The following is an 8826-nucleotide window of genomic DNA, read 5'->3' as shown; positions in this document are numbered from 1 at the left end:
ATAGCACACATAACATCTAGACATATAAATATATACATAAAACAATTATAGTTATGAGATATATCTGAACTAATCCAAAAAGACAATAATGATGAATATCATCACTTACCTTGGAAAATTATCCAGGCTGTATGCCTACTCACATTCCATCAAACACCAGGAAATCATGAGCCATTGCTTGGTTGATTTTTTTTATTTTTATTTTTTTCATACACATTTGTAATTGTGTTTTGCTTTATCAAGTATTTTTGTAGTTAATCTGTGGTGTTGGGAGAGGTGTTAACATGAATCAATTTTGCTTAACATTTTTTATTATGTATATTTTTTTCAGTTTACAGAGTCATTGCAGTACCAAGTCTGACACTGTAATTGCTTGAAAAGTATTGCATTGGGAAGGATTCTTTTTTCTTTCTTTTTTTTTTTTTTTTTTTTTTAGGTGTGCAGGAATTTCAGTAGGGGAAGTTTCTACTGATTTCAGATTCCAAGACAGCAAACTTGTATTTTATTGTTTGTGCATTCTTTTATCAAGTTTTTACATATGTTTTTGTGTTATGAAAGTGAAAATGAATGAGTTGCAAAGACATTTACATTTTTGCATTCTTTTTTTAATTCTTCACCTTGTGTGTTTTAATGTCCCAAGAGTGAACCAAGACGGATGAGTCTTATTCAGCAGAGTGGAAAAAAACAGGTTACCTTTGGTTGTCCTCAATGGATTTGTCCATAGTATAATGTGTCCAAGTTATTGCCCTAATAAAGTGAGAACCATACCCCAAAACTAATGCAGAACTCTACTTACGTATTGCACAGCTACAAGAGTTAACTTGTCTAGGATAAGTGCCATATAAGTTTGCACAAGTCACTATATTGCTCTATTTATTAACTCATATGAACTTAAATTGCTGAACATGTCTCAAAAATTTTCTACAGAGCTCTACTTAGAAATGAGCACTCTCAAAGACAATTTATCTAACATAATTTTGAAATATGTTTTATAAAGTTACCATAAAGCTCTCAAATATATTAGGCACTCAAATAAGAAACTTGTTTTAAATACTTGTCATATATATATATATATATATATATATATATATATATATATATATATATATATTAAACACTTACAGTATATCTATACTTACATATTGACATTTAGGTTTTCAAAACATACTGCAGAGCTCTTCATGTTTTCTGAATTTTATTCTTTCGTCTACTAATGTATTGAGCACTCTTAAGTATATTCGTGTAGCTGAATTGCCATACGTTTTTTGAAAGTCTATATTTAGCTCTACTAATGTATTGAACTCTGTCAAAATAAATTTATGCAGTTGAAATGCCATATCTGTTTCTCAAATGTTTTATTTAGCTCTACTAATATATTGAGCACTCTGGAAGTAGATTTGTCTAAAATAATTGCCAAAATGTTTCCAACTCTTACTACAAAGCTCTATAAATGCATTGAGCACTCTTAAAGTAAAATCGTCTTGTATAATTAAACAAAGCAATTTTTAAATTTACTACACAGCTATATAAAACTATGGAGCACATGCAAGAATCATTGGTAAATATATAAATCACATAATTATTAGAAGTTATTTTTTTAATTGAAATACATATATATATATATATAATCTATATATATATATATTCAAGGGAGACAATTTGTATATAGATCACATAATTATTAGAAGTTTTTTTTTATTGAAATAAATAAATAAATATATATATATATATATATATATATATATGTATATACATATATATATATATTCAAGGGAGACAATTTGATATAGATCATATAATAATAAAAAGTTATTTTTATTAATTGAAGTAAATATATATATATATATATATATTTATTTATTTCAATTCAATCAATGAGACATAGAACAATAAAGTCATGTTATTTAGATTTTTACTTAATAATAACACTTTAAAATAGTGCTCAAAACTAGACAGAGCTGATATTATAAAACATTTTATTACAGGATAAGTAAACATAAAGATTTAACCAGAGTTATATAAGAGTGCTCAATAAGACAGAGCAATAAAGACATTTTATTTAGATTTTTATTTAATAATTACACTTTAAATAGTGCTAAAAAAAAGGGAGACAATTTGTATATAGATCATATAATTATCAGAAGTTATTTTTTTATTGAAATAAGTAAATATATGTATATATATATATATATATATATATATATATATATATATATATATTACAGGGGGACAATTTGTAATTTTTATTAGACCTTATTTTTTTATTGAAATAAGGGAGACAATTTTAATATAGATCACATAATTATTAGAAGTTATTTTTTTTAATAAATATATATATATATATATATATATATATATATATATATGTATTTAATATATATATATAATCTATATATGTTCAAGGGAGACAATTGTTATATAGATGACATAATTATTAGAAGTTATTCTCTTTATTGAAATATATATATATGTGTGTGTATATATATATATATATATATATATATATATATATATATATATATATATTGACATTTTAGATTTTTCATTGAGAATCATAACATTTAGAATAAAATTATTAAAATTTATATTACATTATGTCATATTCACACAAGAATACCAAAAAAATTGTGGTTATCTAAATTGACGTATACATTTTTTTTAATTTATTACCTTGCTCTACTGATGTATTGAGCACTCTGCATATAAGTCCTGTCATTTGAATTTCTGTGTATATATTTTAAATATTTACAGTTAGCTCTAAGTCTTACCATCAAATTGCCATACATATTTCCAAAAATTTAACAACTATCTCTACTAATTCATTAATCATTGTATATATTTATCTTTCTGTCTCTCATTATTTATCTATCTATCTATCTATAGAATTGAATATGTCTGTCTGTGTGTACATTTCTGTCAATTTTAGTCTACATATTCCAAATTTTGATAAAAAGGGTACTGAGATTTTGGAAAATCTATGTGATTGGTACTTGGACAGAAATTTGGCGATTGAGGGGTCAAACTTCAATGATTTGGCCTTTGAGAACCCTACAAATCTCCGACAATTATGGGTCTAAACACTTGAAATTTTACATATAGTTTCCTTGGACATGGATCTAAATTAATATCTCATTTGGAGCCCAAAACAATAAATTTTAAGGGTTCATAATAGGGGTCAAGTTTTAAAAAATTAACCGTTTCTGTTTTCTTTTTTGTTTGGGAGGGGGGCAGCATACACCGCTAAACACCGGGGCTACGCCAGTAACCTATGCTAGTATAATATATATATAAATGTATTTATTTCAATTTAAAAAATAATTCTAATAATTATCTGATCTATATACAAATTGTCTCCCTTGAATATATATATTTATTTCAATTAAAAAAAATAACTTCTAATAATTATGTGATCTTTATACAAATTGTCTCCCTTGAATATATATATATATATATTCAAGGAAGACTATGTGAATATAGATAACAATTATTAGAAGTTATTTTTTTAATTGAAATAAATAAATAAATATATATATATATATATTTGAATTAAAAAATAACTTCAAATAATTATATGATATATATACAAATTGTCTCCCTTGAATATATATATATATTTCAATTAAAAAAATAACTTCTAATTATTATGTAATCTATATACCAATGGTCTCCCTTGAATATGTATATATATATATATTCAAGGGAGACAATTTGTATATAGATTACATAATTATTAGAATTTATTTTTTTTATGCTTAATTGAACTTTAATGCTTAGTTTTTCCATCAATTGTTTGCCTTGGGTAATTTTTTTTAATGTATATTTGAAAAAAATCTATGCGCTAGTTGAGATAAGAAATAAAGAAAATTCTTACCTGTTACTTCCCAGGTGTTATCTCCACTTTTTCTCTTTTGTGCTTCTTGCTGAAACTCATGGCAATTTCATGTTTGTTTGTGTTCTTTGTTACATATATATAATTTTTACTGTGATGATTTTTTTCCTTTTAATAATTTAAAAACTTCTTTTTTTTAATAATTTAAAAACTTTTTTTTTTAATGATATATTTAACTTTCTGGTTATGATCAAACACCCATGTACTACTTTTTTTTTTGTAGTTGCATAAGTTAGCTGATGAGAAGAAATACAAGCAGAACTGCATTCATTTAAATAAAGCTAATAGTTTAGAATTTGATTGTACCCAGATGTGCATGTACACAAAGAAAGAAACACTTACTTGAGGACTTCTGTAACTACAGGAAACATGTGGAAGCTAGGATAGCTGATGCTGCTGGATTCAGTTGTTTTTTCTAATCCACATAATTCTCACAATAGCTGATAGTAGAATTCCATCATGATCAAGAGGAGTAACTGAAATTACAAAAATATACACACAGAAGGAAAGAAAAAGAATACTTACTCTATTTCTATGACAATGATTGCTGCCAACACTTCGAGATGCTAATGTTGGAAGAAACAGATAGACATACATCATACACAATTTGATTGTACCCAGATGTGCTTGAACGCAAAGAAAAAATACTTGATTCAAAGTGCACAAGACATGTTGCAGACAGGAACGGTGATGCTGCTAGGTTTCATTGCTTGTTCCAATCTATAAAAAAGAAATGATATTTATAGTGTTGATAATCTACTGCTGTGTGAAAGCTGGAACAATGAAAACAGTTAAATTAAATTTTCAAATCACAAAGACTGAAATCGAAATAGAAAGAAGAAAGGGTGATACTATACTCATCTTCCTGTCGGTGCAGACCACTTGCTGGTGACTGTTCCTTCGCCATTAAACTGGAAAGTAAAACAAAAAGAAAAAGAAAAGAAACAGGTTCCGCCGGGGAAAGCTCTTGTCTGGGCAGCGAGGTGATGAACTCCTGAAAGGAGGGGCACTATATAAAAACAAGCTTTGCTGCGAACATCTACTAAAAAGCGGTTTCTACTCAGAATAACAGGCGGAGCAGAAAACAGAGGTGATCTCTCTACCCAACAGGATTCGTAAAGATACCACTAGTTTGTATTCATAGACGGCGATGATCGCTCACAAAACTGGCATTCCTACTATCATATCGGAGGACCGTCATATATAATTGCACTACCATTTCGTATTGGAGGACGGTCATATATAATTGCACTACCATACCGTTTCGGAGTTCGTAGACAGTAGGAATAATAAAAGCGGCCTTAAAGCGGCTTGTGAGCACACAATCTAGTCGAACTCTAGTCGTCCTTAGTCGAGTCGAGGCAAGCATGCATTACATAGTAACACGAGCACGTGTCGCCTGCTTAGAGGGTAGCCCCCTTCGGGAGATTCGAAAGCGCACCTCACAGCGGAAGAGCTTCGGAACCAATCGGACCGTACCCAGACTTGCAGCTATTTGTTAACTTGGAAGTGGAGTCAACACCCCGACACTGAGAAAAGAGCTTCCCAAAAGCTCAAAACCAGTTGCATGCAAAATCGGGGAAACTGGGAGCAGGCTGGGGAGAAAACAGGGCCTTGGAGGGAGGCCCATTTTTCTCTTTCGTTCGGTTTACATCTTTCGGGTATTGTTCTCCTTTCAGCCTGCCCCCTTCACGCCTTTTTGCTCGCCACATGCAAGCGTATAAAAAGACGACCAGATGACGGACGCAACAAACTAATGCCGACATTTTCTGGATTTTTTTTTTTTTTTTGCCAGAGCCCATTTAGCCGTGTAGCTGTTAAACTACAACGTTACACCCCCCTACCACGGTGAGGATAGGGTTGGACTTTAGGGAGGAAAAACACATCCAGAATTTTATACAAGGAAAGCAAAGCACGGTCTATAAACTGCACAATTGTCACGGTAATTCTACAGTTTATCGACCGCCCTTAAATAATATTATATATATACTTTCATCTAACAAATTAAATTAAAAGACGTTAATTTAGATTTAAATTAAAAATATTTTATCCCAGAACACCACGGTTTATAAACTGCACAATTCTCACGGTAATTATACAGTTTATCGACCGCCCTTAAATAATATTATATATATACTTTCATCTAACAAATTAAATTAAAAGACGTTAATTTAGATTTAAATTAAAAATATTTTATCCCAGAACACCACGGTTTATAAACTGCACAATTCTCACGGTAATTATAAAGTTTATCGACCGCCCTTAAATAATATTATATATATACTTTCATCTAACAAATTAAATTAAAAGACATTAATTTAGATTTAAATTAAAAATATTTTATCCAAGAACACCACGGTTTATAAACTGCACAATTGTCACGGTAATTATACAGTTTATCGACCGCCCTTAAATAATATTATATATATACTTTCATCTAACAAATTAAATTAAAAGACGTTAATTTAGATTTAAATTAAAAATATTTTATCCAAGAACACCACGGTTTATAAACTGCACAATTCTCACGGTAATTCTAAAGTTTATCGACCGCCCTTATATATTATATTATATATATACTTTCATCTAACAAATTAAATTAAAAGACGTTAATTTAGATTTAAATTAAAAATATTTTATCCAACAACACCACGGTTTATAAACTGCACAATTCTCACGGTAATTCTAAAGTTTATCGACCACCCTTAAATAATATTATATATATACTTTCATCTAACAAATTAAATTAAAAGACGTTAATTTAGATTTAAATTAAAAATATTTTATCCAAGAACACCACGGTTTATAAACTGCACAATTGTCACGGCAATTCTAAAGTTTATCGACCGCCCTTAAATAATATTATATATATACTTTCATCTAACAAATTAAATTAAAAGACATTAATTTAGATTTAAATTAAAAATAGTTTATCCAACAACACCACGGTTTATAAACTGCACAATTGTCACGGTAATTCTAAAGTTTATCGACAAAATTATGGTCTATAAACTGCCAAATTGTCACGGTAATATTTATTGGCTGGGTTTCTAACAGTATTTTGTATAATAAAATATAAAATTAAATATAAAAAGACGTTAAACGTGAAAATCGTGTAAACTACACAAGTGTCGAAATTTGAAAAGAAATTCGACTTGTTTATGAACTGTGCGCATAGTAACAACGTTCATTTGAACACTCGTGCAGTTTACACACCTTAAATAAATGCGTCGTCTACTTGTCTACTTTGAAATGAGGAAAATATAAATACCTTAAATTTGTTTGACATCAGAGAAATAGGCAAAAATAAAGCAGCGGCAGGGCGGCGGTTATCTTTTAAGACGACGGGGGTGGTAAGTGGCGGCCAGTCGTGCTACTTCGGTGATATGTATCAGGCTTTTAACTGGAGAGCGAGGTCGGGTGGAAGAATGTCCGTGCGTTCACTGACACAGCTGGGCGAATCTCTTTTCTTCTGTTCGTCTTCTTTCTGGTCCCCTCGTTTTATAGTCGTAAACCGGCTCCCAGCGGCTGTCATATTTCAGGCCTTTATTTTCGGCGGGGAGCTCTGCCATTGGTTCATAATTCTTTTTATGGTTTCTTATTTTTCTTTTTCCAAACGGAAGCGATGCGTGGAGCCATGTGCAAACGAAGATTTTTTTATTTTGTCTCTATGCTGGAGACGTTAGCATCCGGTTGGCATGTTCCCACAAGTTTGAAGAGTGAATGTAGACGTGTGTGCGTCTGTGTATGTGTGTGTTAATGCAAGTGTGTGTGTGTATGTGGGTGTGTGCGTCGTTGGTGGACGAGAGCGTAGACACATTCTCTGTCTCTTTCGGTCTCTCCCCCCCTTTTCCCTCTCTGTCTGTCTATATATAAGGACACGGAGAAGCGCGCGCGCGAGAGAGAGAGAGAGAGAGAGAGAGAGAGGGGCAGGTGGGGGGGGGGGAGTGGGCGAAGGGAAGGGGAATTGGCAAACGAAGTTGAAATGAAATCCATTTCGTTAACTTTCAAATTCGCTTGACACTTAGGCCACCCACCCCTCCCCAGCTCATGACAGTTTTTAACGGAAAGTTGATTTGTGTTGGTGTGTATATGTGTGTACGTCTGTGTATGTGTATGTTTATGCGAGTGTGTGTGTTTATGAAAGTGTGTGTGTATGTGTGTGTTTATGCATTTATATTTAAAAATACAAACAATAATATCTCGAAAACTATGTCTTTCTCTGCTAATTTTCCTTGCGATATTCGTTTTCAGCATACCTGAACAAACTGAGGGTTGGCACTTTTCATATGCCGCCTGTTCAAACATGGTCGCCAGTGATTTACATTTCACAATACACGCATTAATAAAACTAGCTCCAAAACTATTTATCTCTGCTAATTTTCCTTGTGATATTCGTTTTCAGCATACCTGCACAAACTGAGGGTTGGCCCCGTTCATACACCGCCTGGTTAAACTGTTCAAACAGGGTCGCGAGTGATTTACATTTCAAAATACACGCATTAATAAAACTAGCTCCAAAACTATTTGTCTGTGCTAAATTTCCTTGCGATATTCGTTTTCAGCATACATGAACAAACTGAAGGTTGGCACCTTTCATATGCCGCCTCTTCAAACATGGTCGCCAGTGATTTACATTTCGCAATACACGCATTAATAAAACTAGCTCCAAGACTATTTTTCTCTGCTAATTTTCCTTGCGATATTCGTTTTCAGCATACCTGAACAAACTGAACGGTTCGAGTTTTCCGGGTACGATTTTTCCAGAGACGAGTTTTCCCGGGACAAGTTTTCCGGGCACTGGTATAAGTGCTATGGGTTCATGAGAGCACATCCCATTAAAGTACTTGTAAACAGGGATGCAACACCGAGGCGATGGGACAGACGTTGGAGATTGACCTATAGCACGCACTATTAGATTAGATACTCTTTTTTTG

This window comes from Euprymna scolopes, chromosome 46 (genome assembly GCF_053919585.1).
Source record: "Euprymna scolopes isolate OS-2025 chromosome 46, ASM5391958v1, whole genome shotgun sequence".
Taxonomy (NCBI): domain Eukaryota; kingdom Metazoa; phylum Mollusca; class Cephalopoda; order Sepiida; family Sepiolidae; genus Euprymna; species Euprymna scolopes.
This window is presented reverse-complemented; position numbering follows the sequence as displayed.